Source organism: Schistocerca cancellata, chromosome 6 (genome assembly GCF_023864275.1).
Source record: "Schistocerca cancellata isolate TAMUIC-IGC-003103 chromosome 6, iqSchCanc2.1, whole genome shotgun sequence".
Lineage (NCBI taxonomy): Eukaryota > Metazoa > Arthropoda > Insecta > Orthoptera > Acrididae > Schistocerca > Schistocerca cancellata.
Window position 1 is genome coordinate 278,762,747 of NC_064631.1, and position 13,191 is coordinate 278,775,937.

The following is a 13,191-nucleotide window of genomic DNA, read 5'->3' on the forward strand; positions in this document are numbered from 1 at the left end:
GTCCTTTGCTGTCTCTGACAGAATTACAATGTCATCGGCGAACCTCGACGTTTTTATTTCTTTTCCATGGACTTTAATACCTACTCCGAATTTTTCTTTTGTTTCCTTTACTGCTTGCTCAATATACAGATTGAATAACATCGGGGATAGGCTACAACCCTGTCTCACTCCCTTCCCAACCGCTGCTAAACCTTTCATACCCCTCGACTCTTATAACTGCCGTCTGGTTTCTGTACAAATTGTAAATAGCCTTTCACTCCCTGCATTTTACCCATGCCACCTTTAGAATTTGAAAGAGAGTATTCCAGTCAAATCCTAACGTACCAACAATAAAAATTCTTGGTTTCAATTTTGGGCTAATATTCTACATCGAATTGCTGCACATTCTAGAAGCACACCTAAATACACGATATCACCACGTGTACCGCTCAAACGACCCCTACAGCGTCTGCATTGCCCCACACGGCAGAGCTATTGCTCTCGCCACGGCTGTTTCGAGGGAGGGAATTCCGACGTACGAAAGCACAGCAGCGGTCTTTGGCCCGCGTTCGCCGCCGACGCAGGCCGGAGTGAGTGGGTGAGTGATTGCAAAATCGATGCGGCCGCCAGCGCTGCTTAAATGTTCTCGCAGCGGGGCTTCCCGCGCCGCCTCCAGCTCGTAATTCATTACCGAGGTATTTAAAAACTCGCTGGCCGTACAACAGGTGCACGGCCCGTCCCAGACGTCGAGAAAGGCTGTTAGAAATAGTAACTATTCAACCCCTCGCTATTATTAAGTTGGTGGTCGAACAACGAAGCAATGCATCCAATTTTAGACCTTTTTCCAATTCCTCTTTGCCGCTACTGACTCATCACTTATTCTGACCTACTATAAAAGAGCCCGAGGAAAAGTTCCTTTACAGTACGATTTGTTCAAAAGAAATATCATTAAACATTATATTTCAGACAGTAGTCTCCTGGCTCAACAGGAATAACTGCTTCACATAACTTATTTTGCCGCCTAGGTAGTAAAATTCCTTAACTTAATGTACTTCGCGGCGATCTGCTCTGATGTCTCGCTGGTCTCATTCCTGTTATTTATACGGAACGTCCTCATTATCGACTTTCCAGTGGGCGCCTTTACTGTTTAGCTGCGTAACGCAACATATGAGATATTTCAAGGTAACATGCCACAAATGGTTTGAAACATAGAAAAAAGTTTCTTACCATTCTGAAATGGAATGAAATGGAGGTTACTGTGAAGATCATTAAAATTATTCCCCTAATTAGACACAGAGTTGACTGATTTGGTGCTGGCTCTCACGAATCCCTCTTCTGTGCCTATCTCTTCGTCTCCTCAGAGTATCACTTGCAACCTACGTCTTCATTTGTTTGCTGGATGTATTACAATCTCTGTAATCCTCTACAGTCTTTGCCCTCTACGACTCCCTTTAATGGCATGGGAGTTATTCCCTGACGTCTTAACGGATGTCGTAACATCCTGCCCCATCTTCTTGTCAGTGTTTTGCACATATTAGTTTCTTCTCCGATTCCGCGCAGAGCCTCCTCATTCCTTATCTTATCAGTACAACTAATTTTCACTATTCGTCTGTAGCAACACATCTCAAATGCTTCGATTCTATTTTCTCCGGGTTTTCCCACAGTCTGTGTTTCACTGCCATACAATTCTTTGCTAAAAACATACGTTCTCAAAAATTTCTCTCTCAACTTAAGGTCTATGTTTGACAGTAGTAGACTTTTCTTGGCCACGAATGTCCTTCTTGCCAGTCTACTTTTAATGTACTTGTTTCGTCCACATTACTTATATTGCTGCCTAGGTAGTAAAATTCCTTAACTTCATGTACTTCACGGCGATCAACTATGATGTCTCGTTGGTCTCATTTCTGCTACTTCTCATTACTTTAGTGTTTCTTGGATCTACTCTCATTTCATATTCTGTATTCATTAGACTGTTCATTCCATTCAGCAGCTCTCGTCACTCTTCCTCACTTTCACGGAAAATAGCAACGTTATCAGCGAATCTCATCATTGATATTCTTTCACCTTCAATTATAAATCCACTCCCGAATCTTCTTTGTATTTTCCTCATTTCTTCTTCGACGTATACACTAAACAGCAGGACCGAAAGACTACATCCATGTGTTACACCCTTTTTAATCCGAACACTTCGTTCTTGGTCTTCCGCTCTTATTATTCCCTCTTGGGTCTTGTACATGTTGTATATTACCGGTGTCTCCTTGAGGCTTCGCATAGTATACTCAGAATTTTGAACGTCTTGCACCGTTTGACAGATCCACATGTCCTATGAAAGTGCCTTGATATTTCTTTAGTCTTGCGCCCATTACCAACCGAAACGATAGAATTACATCTCTGGTGCTTTTACCTTTCCTGGATCCAAATTGATCGTCATCTGGCACGTCCTCAATTTTTATTTCCATTCGACTGTTAATAACCTTCTCAGCAACTTGACGCCTGAGTTGTCAAGCTGATTCTGAGTCAATAGTCGCACATGTCAGCTCTTGAAGTCTTCGGAATTCTGTAGATGATATTTTTCCGAAAGTTAGGTGGTATATTGCAAGAGGCATACATTCTATAGACCAACGTGAAGGGTCGCTTTGATGTCAATTCCACCAATGATTTTAGAAATTATGATGAAATGTTATCTATCCTCTCTTCTTTATTTGTCTGTGATGATGTCACCAACATTGTCAACACACTAAAAAGATGCAATGAAGCAGCAACACTCTTTGGAAATTTAGATAAGGATATGAATAGAAATATTGACAACGGAAATATACAGAAGTGCTCTTAAGCAAACACAGATATAAACACGAACATCCCATATCATAGACGCAAACACGAATCATCAACAACCAAAACAAATGCGTAGCGACATAGAGTGGCCTGGAGGCAACAACGTATGCTGCTGCTGATCACAGACTTTCTAAGGTACATGAATTCCCTCAAAAGTTGCTACACTGTACAAGAAAGGATATTTTAGCCGAACAAATTACACCGACGATGCGTGTTTCTAAGGCGCCATGGACTAAAAAACTGCGAGGCACATCAAACACGAACATTCCCAGTAATCAACACTCCAAACCGAGAACTTTCTTAGAATAGAAGAACTGGAAGAGGAAGCCTTCAGTAAAGAAGAATTTCAAAACAACACACTAAACTCAACAGAAGTACATGAAAATGATGACAGACATCCGACACACGGTCATGTCCACCAAAAACAAGATCGTGACAGTCACTAAACACAACGCACCACGCTTAATAAAATATAAAAATGTCGATAGACATCCGACACACGGTCACGCCCATCCAGGACAGTGTCATGGCACAGACGCAGCACCAGTACGTTTGGACACACCGAAGAAACATAAGTGTAAATGAAATTTTGCCTTGCCAGGGACAGGCTACCGTATAATGAAATAGAAACCACAGAAAATATGAATATGACACATTAAAATGTGAACTGTACATGCAACTTGTATGCTTATTTTATGGTGGGAATAAGCACGAAAAAGCAACTCAAGTGCAAGAAACAATTATCAATGTGAAACAAACACAAACAGAAACCTTCAAGCAACAAAAAGCGATCATATACCACAAGAATATCGAAAAGAACATGAACACACAAAAAGCTCGAACAGAAAAAATCACAACAATCATAAAATGCCGAGACACCACATCCTTCAAAACCTGAAATTACATCGAGAAGTAACGACCACGATCCAGTACAGTTGACGGTCACAAAGCCATCAAGCAAGAAACAAAACAGGTTACGATGACATCGAAGAGAACTTAACGCCTAAGTGAACTGTTACTGCGCTAAGCGTAGTAACAAGCCTCAGTCATCCACTGGGCGACTCTATATGCTACTCCCCGATTGATCAAGCACACAAAATTATTCTAAGAACCGAAAATCTACCAACAGATGAACACGAACTCTCTATCATTTTACGCAAATTATCTAGGCGAAAACATGAAGGCGTTACCTTGACAACATCTGCCAAGACCTATTGAGTGCGCATGGACACGTGTACCTCGAAGACACTCAGAGGGCGCCGAAGTGCTTTGTTTTTACTAAATTCCTATAAGGAAAGTCTTTCAGGTAAACTGTATAGGTAGCATGACGCTGGATGCAGAATTCAGCAGCTGTGTGAACGAGGTATGCGCAGACATTTTGCGCCTACAAGAACCCTACACACAAGGCTGAAGAATTCCAGTCCGTCCGAGGCAGTACATGCACAACACAAGCGCAAATAACACCATATCCGCAATCGTTGTAATAAATACTAACTTTACAGCAACACAAATAAAGCGACTATGCACACAACATAGGTTACAATCGAAATAACTACAGCCATAGAGACATGCATCGTCTCGTCGATCTACTCGCGGTACTCATTTGGCAGAGAGCCTTTTGCTGAAGTAATAAAAGAAGATGCACGATTGGCAAATGGCAGACGACTCCTTACATTAACAGACATAAACGCTAGGTCAACTCTCTCGCAATCTGGCAGAACGAAAGCCAGAAGGCAAATTATAGTCGATGGACGTAATCTTTTCGTTTTGAACAAACGAGGACAACCGCCTTCTTACCGTGGAAATAGTGGCTACTCAGCAATGTACAATTTCTCTGGCAAACGTCACATCATTAACACATCTAGTGAACTGGCAGGTGCTCGATAGGAGAATACGCGGTGAACATAACGGAACAATTATACACACTAAAACAAACACAGACCCAGACATACACACATCACAACACTCAAGGTTGCTGCTGCGCAAAGCAAAAACCTGACTGAAGAGCTTCCTTTTTTGTGTCAACCATGGATGCACAGATTAAAGAACTCACGCTCTTAGAGACGCCTTGCAGAGCACAAACTACAGCAATACTGTTGAGTGGTACTTAAGTAAATAAATTAGTGAAATCAAAGTGAAGTAGAAATTAGAATATAAATGAAAAACTTGGTTTAGTTTAGAGAGTTACATACTGGCAAACAGCCGGCAGAACAGCAGAACAGAAGAGACAATGACCGTGAAGTCAGCAAGTTCCACATAAGCGGGCGCTGTCGATTCAGCCGTCAGGGCATCGCCCGACCGGCTCACGTGATTCTCAGTTGTCGCATGTGAGCAAAGGCCCTCGCCTACATTCCAAGAGCCAATGACCGACGTTAAGAAGATTCTTCGAGAAGCTTTTCAACGTGACAGAAGAGGCAATGACCGTGAAGTCGTTCACCTCCAGTAAACTGAAGTGAATAAATACGCAAGACGCAGTGGGCCCGACAGACGAAGACGAGAGACGAAGAAGTGAAGAAGTGTAGCAGTAGTTTTCAGTCAGTTTCGGTGCTGAAGACCGTCATGCAAGAAGAGACTACATCATGCACTGACGCACCAAGTCCGCCGCTGTAATGGAATAGCAAGCAGCAGCCTCGGCGCCAGAAGACAGAAGTTAAAAGGTGTTTAAAGTCTGATTTTTACGTACCCGGGTGACTCGTGAGGACATCAGCAGTCACCCGTGAGCTGGGATGAAGATCTGACAGCCGAAGACTGGCAAGCGGGAGTCCGTTGTTCGAGTCCGGGACACTGGCCTTCCCCCGCCGCGCCGCTCCGCTGGCCGACGCACAACACACGCGGCCGCTTAGAGAACAGAAACACTGGGCCGCCACATCCAAGGTATCACCATCCGATGCACGACTTCGCTCGCAATAATTAAACGGGCCACCTCGCGCTGCGCGTCTCGAGTCAGCTGGGCGAGACGGCGACACGAGATACACACCGCTACGCGTAATCAGACGCCGCCGCCGCCGCCGCTGCCACAGCAGAAGGCTTCGCAAACGACACAGCTGCCGCTCTCCGAACCAGAACATCCAGTAAGGTACAGTTGTACGAAACTTTCAATAAAAGTTATCTTATGTAAAAATGCTGTTTCATTCTACCTCATACCCGAGCCAAGGAAGAACCCACCCTGCCCACATGTTGTTAAGAGAGAAAAATTAATTTATCTAGTATTTTCACCCTGACATAATGCTTTAGAATGCTCATCCTGACAATTGACTTGCATCAAAAGAGAAAACCCAGTTACATATAGTATCACAACTGTTACAATACTTGCAATACGCGACGCACCCAAGCAAAGGGAACCATGGTTGTTACTATTAACAAGAGTAAGAAAAGAGACACGCGATAAAGGACGATATTGCCAAAAATCAGAGACAGCCCAGGAAGGATATATAACACCATACAAAGACGAACTACGTAAGACCAAGAAACGCGAATGGCACACAAACTTACAGAACGCATCTGGGGAAGGGAGGGGGGGGGGTGGCGCTGTTAATGCAGACTGAACATGTCAAGACCGCCACAGTATTATCAACGCTGAGGGAACCAGGTGGTACGACCACAAGAGGTTAGAAATTCCCAGCACAGTACCTCCCCAACAAATAACATCCTGACAATGACCATTCTCAGGACGACCAACTACACCCAGGCCTTCGCAGACTACTTGATGACAAACGCGAAAACGAAGGGGTCACCATCACGTTAACTCACAAGAAATTTGCGCTGGCAGTAAACAAGACAAATAACAAAAATCTTCCGGGTCCGGATGGCTTCCAAGCCGAAGACATCAAGAAAGCTGCTCCACTTATCGTACCATACGTGACAGACTTAATGACTGATGCTCTCCCAGGAGGACAAATACCGAATATGTGGAGTACGGAAAATTCACTTGTAGTCAACTAAGCAGCGGGCGAAAACCTGACTGACCCTAAGAAATACAGACCAATATACCTCATTATCAATCTGGCAAAAATGCAGGAGAGATTGCTGTGCTACAGACTTCAGTCGCATCGGCACCTCTTCGGCCTTAGCTCACATCAGTTTGCCTCTCGATCACATAAATCCACTTACAATGTAGTAGCCGCGGCTATAGAAATGACACAGACGATACATGACAAATACACAGTAGCAATCCTAGTTGACATGGCTCGTGCTTTCGAAATCCTTTAGTCACCGGCGTTGTTTGAGGTAACAATTCCGCTGGCTCTATGCAACAGCCTTAGAAATTATTGTGTAATGAGGATAGTGTAATGGAAGATTGGACACCGAAAGGTTATTTAAGACGATACCCAGGGGTTGTCCGCAAGGATCCACATGCGCACCGGTTTTCTGGGACATAGCCATAAAACCACTACCGAATGCACAAGACGACAACGACTTGGCAAACAGGGCGGTTGCATGCGCTGCTAGATTTATGCTCATGGTAGCTGCAAATTCCAGCTTCCAGTTAAAGAGTACAGCCACATGGCTCCACGCGTTCATCGTTGAATGGTGCACGAACAACAAACTCACAATAGCAACTAACACAATCTTTACCTATATCTAAGGGGCACACTGAAAATAAATTCAACTACAAAGTTAAATAACAAGCCCTATGAAAAGGAAAGCTGTGACAAAATACCGTGGCATTTATACTGACGAACGTCCATACTTTAACGAACATGCCAGACTAGCAATCAAAAAAGCAACGAAACTCAAGTACACACCTGCAAAACTGAAAACCATGCAATATCGCCCACCCTTGCAGACAATGAGGACATATAACACTGGACTCACGGACTGTTTTTTGGCTAGTGCTTGGGCACATCTATTACGTTTAGGTATCCATAAAACCATTGTGAGGCATGGCCACAGGAGTGTTCTACTCAATATCTCGGGGGCTTTCGTCACGATTGGGGTACAGTGTGTGGTACTGGGAGTTTTCCTTATAGATATTGTAATTCGCCACAGAGCAGTGCCTGCTGGCTGAAAAAGGGAAGGCGTGACAAAGTAAGAGAAATCGCTGGACATGAAGAAATAACTGGACAAGACGTAACCGAAAAAGTGAAGTGAAACAAATGGTGAACTGACACATGGCAGACAGAATGGGACACAACTGAGAAGGGAAGAGCAGCCTACTCTTTCTTCTCCAGTCTCCGAGAAAGGCTAAATTTGACGTACATAAACCCAACACGCGGAAGGGTGCTTCAACACGATACCATAGTTCATCAAGAGCAGTGACTGGCGTATTGTGACGAGACAGTTGCTCGGACACAATTGAACAGACGTTTTCAATTGGTAACGGATGTGGAGAATGTGCTGGCCAGGGCCGCAGTCGAACATTTTCTGTATCCAGAAAGGAACGTAGAGGACCTGCAACACACGGTCGTGCATTACCCTGCTGAAATGTAGGGTTTCGCAGGGATCGAATGAAGGGTAGAGCCACGGGTCGCAACACACCTGAAATGTAACATCCACTGTTCAAAGCGCCGTCGATGCGAACAAGAGGTAACCGAGACGTGTAACCAAAGGCACCCCATACCATCACGCCGGGTGATACGCCAGTATGGCGATGACGAATACACGCTTCCAGTGTGTGTTCACCGCGATGTCGCCAAACACGTATGCGACCATCATGATGCCGAAAACAGAACCTGGATTCATCCCAAAAAAATGACGCTTTGCCATTCGTGCACACAGGTTCGTTGTTGAGTACACCATCGAAGGCGCTCCTGTCTGTGATGCAGCATCAAGGGTAACCGCAGCCAAGGTCTCCAAGCTGATAGTCCACGCTGCTGCAAACGTCGAATTGTTCGTGCTGATGGTTGTTGTCTTGCATACGTCCCCATCTGTTGACTCAAGGTTCGAGACATGGCTGCACGATCCGTTACAGCCATGCGGATAAGATGCCTGTCATCTCGACTGGTAGTGATACTAGGCCAATGGGATCTAGAACGGCGTTCCGTATTACCCACCTGAACCCACCGATTCCATATTGTGCTAACAGTCATTGGATCTCGACGAACGCGAGCAGCAATGTCGCGATACGATAAACCGCAATAGCGACAGGCTACAATCCGACCTTTATCAAAGTTGGAACGTGATGGAACGCTTTTCTCCGCCTTACACGAGGCATCACAACAACGTTTCACCAGGAAACGCCAGTCAACTGCTGTTTGTTCAAAAATGGTTCAAATGGCTCTGAGCACTATGCGACTTAACTTCTGAGGTCATCAGTCGCCTAGAACTGAGAACTAATTAAACCTAACTAACCTAAGAACATCACACACATCCACTCCCGAGGCAGGATTCGAACCTGCGACCGTAGCGGTCGCTCGGCTCCAGACTGTAGCGCCTAGAACCACATGGCCACTCCGGCCGGCAACTACTGTTTGTCTATGAGAAATCGGTTGGAAACTTTCTACATGTCACTACGTTGTAGGTGTCGCCATCCTTCTATGAATGCTCTGTAAAGCTAATCATTTGCTTATCACAGCATCTTCTTCCTGTTGGTTAAATTTCGCGTCTGTAGCACGTCATCTTCGTGGTGTAGCAATTTTAATGGCCAGTAGTGTATAATCATCCTGAATATCTTATTTATCATCTTTATCTAAGTTACCAACAAATTTTAGTGAACTTTTTATATATACATTTGTACTTTTTAAAATTTGTCCTTTTCTTATCCTTTTGAACAATTTTCTAAAATGTACTAACGATAAAACTGAACTCATTTAGTATAATATGTAAAATCACAAAATGTACGACCTGCTGTACAATAACAAGCAGCTGGTCTTTACTTGAAAAATAAATAAAGTGGAGGTGTTATGTTGCAGCTGTTCATCGCGCAAAGTGCCTTGGAATACGCCACTATTTACGTGTTGCAGAAAGAACGACAACCAACTGGATAAAACAATACCGCGGGAAGAGTTCTGTAATCATTGTGAAGGCTAAGGGGCCTTAAATATTTCGAACAGGTTTTCTCGAGCGAAATTTCAAATTATATTTAGGAGATGTGTCCATCTTCCCCCTATTCTTCTCTAGCCTTCAACATCGGGCGAAAAGGGCAACTCTGGCACTACGCTGTGCAATACTTTGCGCTCTGGCACTAGGCGGCGGAAGTCTTTCGGAACGACAGACATGCTAATGGTGTGCACGAAATTTAAAGGGCAACAACCTACTGGCCGGCCACAGGCTGCGGTATACGGTCTCCATCCCTGTCTACACCGCCCTTGCCTGCAGAAAGTCGCGGCGTGTGGACTAGGTCTGTCCGTTGCTGTCCTTGCTCTCTCAGTCGATTCAATCGGAATACAGAGGACCGGTGGAATTATTTTGAGTGGTAGCCAATAACAAACTAAAATAAAAATGTCTGTGTAATGTGCTTTGGCCATTTGGCCTTTGGTTCGTTGTTTGGGGAATGAAAGACCCCACAGAAACACAAATCATATATACTGGTGTGTCCTTTCTTGCTTGTGTTTGTCGCCTTTTACAAGAAGTGGAGAAGCCATCAGGATAATTTTCTTTAAAGACACCATAATGTCAACATCTTATTTCGACGAACCACTTTCCAAAACTAGAGGATCAGTAACTGGAATGACAACAAATTCACTCTCCCGTATATACCCTGAAGAATAGCTGCTGGTAAGAGTGTTACTATTCTGTTTAAATATATTAATATCATAAAGTTTCATATAATTAAGTACATAGATCAATAACGCAAACATTTTCATTGAAATTTAATACCCATCGTTTACATTATTACACGAGTTAAACTGTTCGCAATGGTCACTTGCTTGGGAACGATCCGATATATGAGATGAAATTGCTTAAAGTCTTATGTCTGTTACAGTCTGATACGTATTTTTTCTTACAATATGAACTTATGGTGCTAGTTAATGGCTGGCCAGTATTTGTGAAACAGGTATTCCGTGAATAGTTGTGGGGTGGCGGGCTCTGTTGACAAGAAGCAATCTTGGTCACTTTCTTGATCACTTTCATAATAACTGATTTTGGTTGTTGTCTTCTAATGCTGAGGCACTCCTTTAAAGTTATTCAGCAATGATGACAGGGAGTATCGGTCAGGGTCATCGTCGTTTCTTGATAGACTTTCCCTGAGTACCCTAACAAGGTGAATTTTCATATTCTCACTTTTTGTATCGTTAGCCTTTCTCTTTTTCTGTGTCTCTGAGCTATACTCTGATGTGGTTCTTCAGTAGGATCAATTTCTGTGTCCTTCTGTCCTTCTTCAGTTGAACTGAAACTGTCATCCATATTATTTCTTCTGATAATGTCTGCAAAGCTCATAAGCTGGTTGAAGTAGATGTACTTTGATTTCCGTGCAGTATTTGAGACATTTTTCAAATTGCTGACTTTCAGATATTTTTTCACAGAACTTTCTTTCAGATTTTACCTTTCCTTTCACAGCGACAGACCTGTAAATAAACGTATATTATGTTTTATGTACTAGGCTTCTGGATGCTCTTGTCCAACGAGTTTGTCAAGCGATATGGATCAAAATGAAAGCAGAATGCCTTCCCCAATTGACGCCAGAAACTTGTCTGGATATAGCTTAAAAATTTTCGTCGGTTTATAGTGGCCATAGACAGGAAGCATTCGAATAATAATAGAGGCAACACAGAAACGCTTTATTAGGTTTTTAAACGTTTCTTCTGTATAGTTTTAATGGCACTTTGTGACAGCAATTTTAAAGTCGTATATGTCGATGTTGGGGAAGATGGAAAATGTAGTGATCCGTTGGTTTTGGAAGATTCGTTCTTTTACAAGCAATTCACGGATGAAGAATTAGGAATACCTAACGATGGAGAAATAAAAGATATGCAAACTCCCTCATTCCATTGTTAGTGAAGAGCCATTTAGCCTATCAGAACATGTTTTACGATCCTATACAGGTAATAATTTAAGTAAAAAGAAAATAATTTATAATTATCGGCTCAGGAGAGCACGCAGATAGACTCAATGCACTTTTGGCAGTTTGGATAATACATGGTGGATATTACCTGGAGCTCTACATGTTAACATAAACTTGGTAGAAAAAAAAGTTGCTGCTGCTGGTTGTGTACTTCACAATGCTACTCTTGAAAGACACGGTGTTAATTTCGAGCAAGCTTTACACAGGCCACAACAAGGTTTGGAGGATACTGAAAAAGGAACAACTCAGAGAGGAAGCCGATCAATTATCCACAACAGAGATGCACTAGCAGATTATTTCATCAACGTCAATCAACTACGATATTAGGGATGTATCAGATTCAAACACATGTAAAAATAATAATGGTATTATTGAAATAGAGGCCGATCAGATAACCTAGATTTTTCTTTTCGTATTGTGACAACTAAATTCCTGCATATATGCCTAGTATCTCTCCCCGCCATTTTTCACTTTAAAATTGTCTCATTGTATTCGTTCATCTTCATATTCCAGATGGCTGGACGATTTTCCACTTCGAAAATAAGTATCTCTGTGTCGAAATCAATCACAGTGTGATCGTGGAAGAAGTCAGCTTGAAACGAGGCAACGTGTGAACGTGTGTTGTCTCCTGTGCAAGTTTGCCAAACTGCGTGGGCAGCCGCTTCCCCCCCTCCCCTTCCCCCCTCCCCACCCAACCGCCACGGCACATGGCCATTGCGATGTTGTCCTAAAAGCTGTACTTCCAGGTCATAACTGCGTACTGTCAGAGTTACAGCCCAAATTTTTAAGTGGAGTCTAGTCCTGGGGCTGATATCTCGTAAGTGTGATCTTTCCCCCTTAAAATATGATGTCAGGTTCATGACGCTTCCTTGTTGGTGCAAGTGGCTTCATGGGTACGACAGGGATATAAAGTGAGTAGGCACAATTTCTACACAACTTTCGTGGTCGAAGTTACCACAATGATCTATTTCAGACTAATCATTACTCGTCTGAAGACACAACTTTCATCTGAACGAGTTTGTCAGTTAATGAAACTTCTAATATTTTTCGGACGCAAAGCATGGCCGGCGGGACTATTGGAACTTACAGCCTCTAATTTTTGTCCTGTGAATCATCTCAAACTCATAGCTTTTCCACGGCGACTTCACAATACTGATGCGCTGGAAATCGCAATACGGAAAGAGACGAAGTAACGGACGGAGAGACTGGTGACCAACAAAATGATTCAGCAAGAGTTCCCTTTTTATCAACTGAAGTGCGGAAACCTAAAAACGAACAAAATACGGAGACAGGCGTTTCTGGAGTGTTGGCATCGCAATGGAGGTCCTTACATAGGTTCTGACTCTGTGATGACGAAGCTCTGACTTCGAAATAAATATGGGTATAATACAGTTCCTGTATGGGGACAGTAGACGGTTTTTATTAATAAGAAT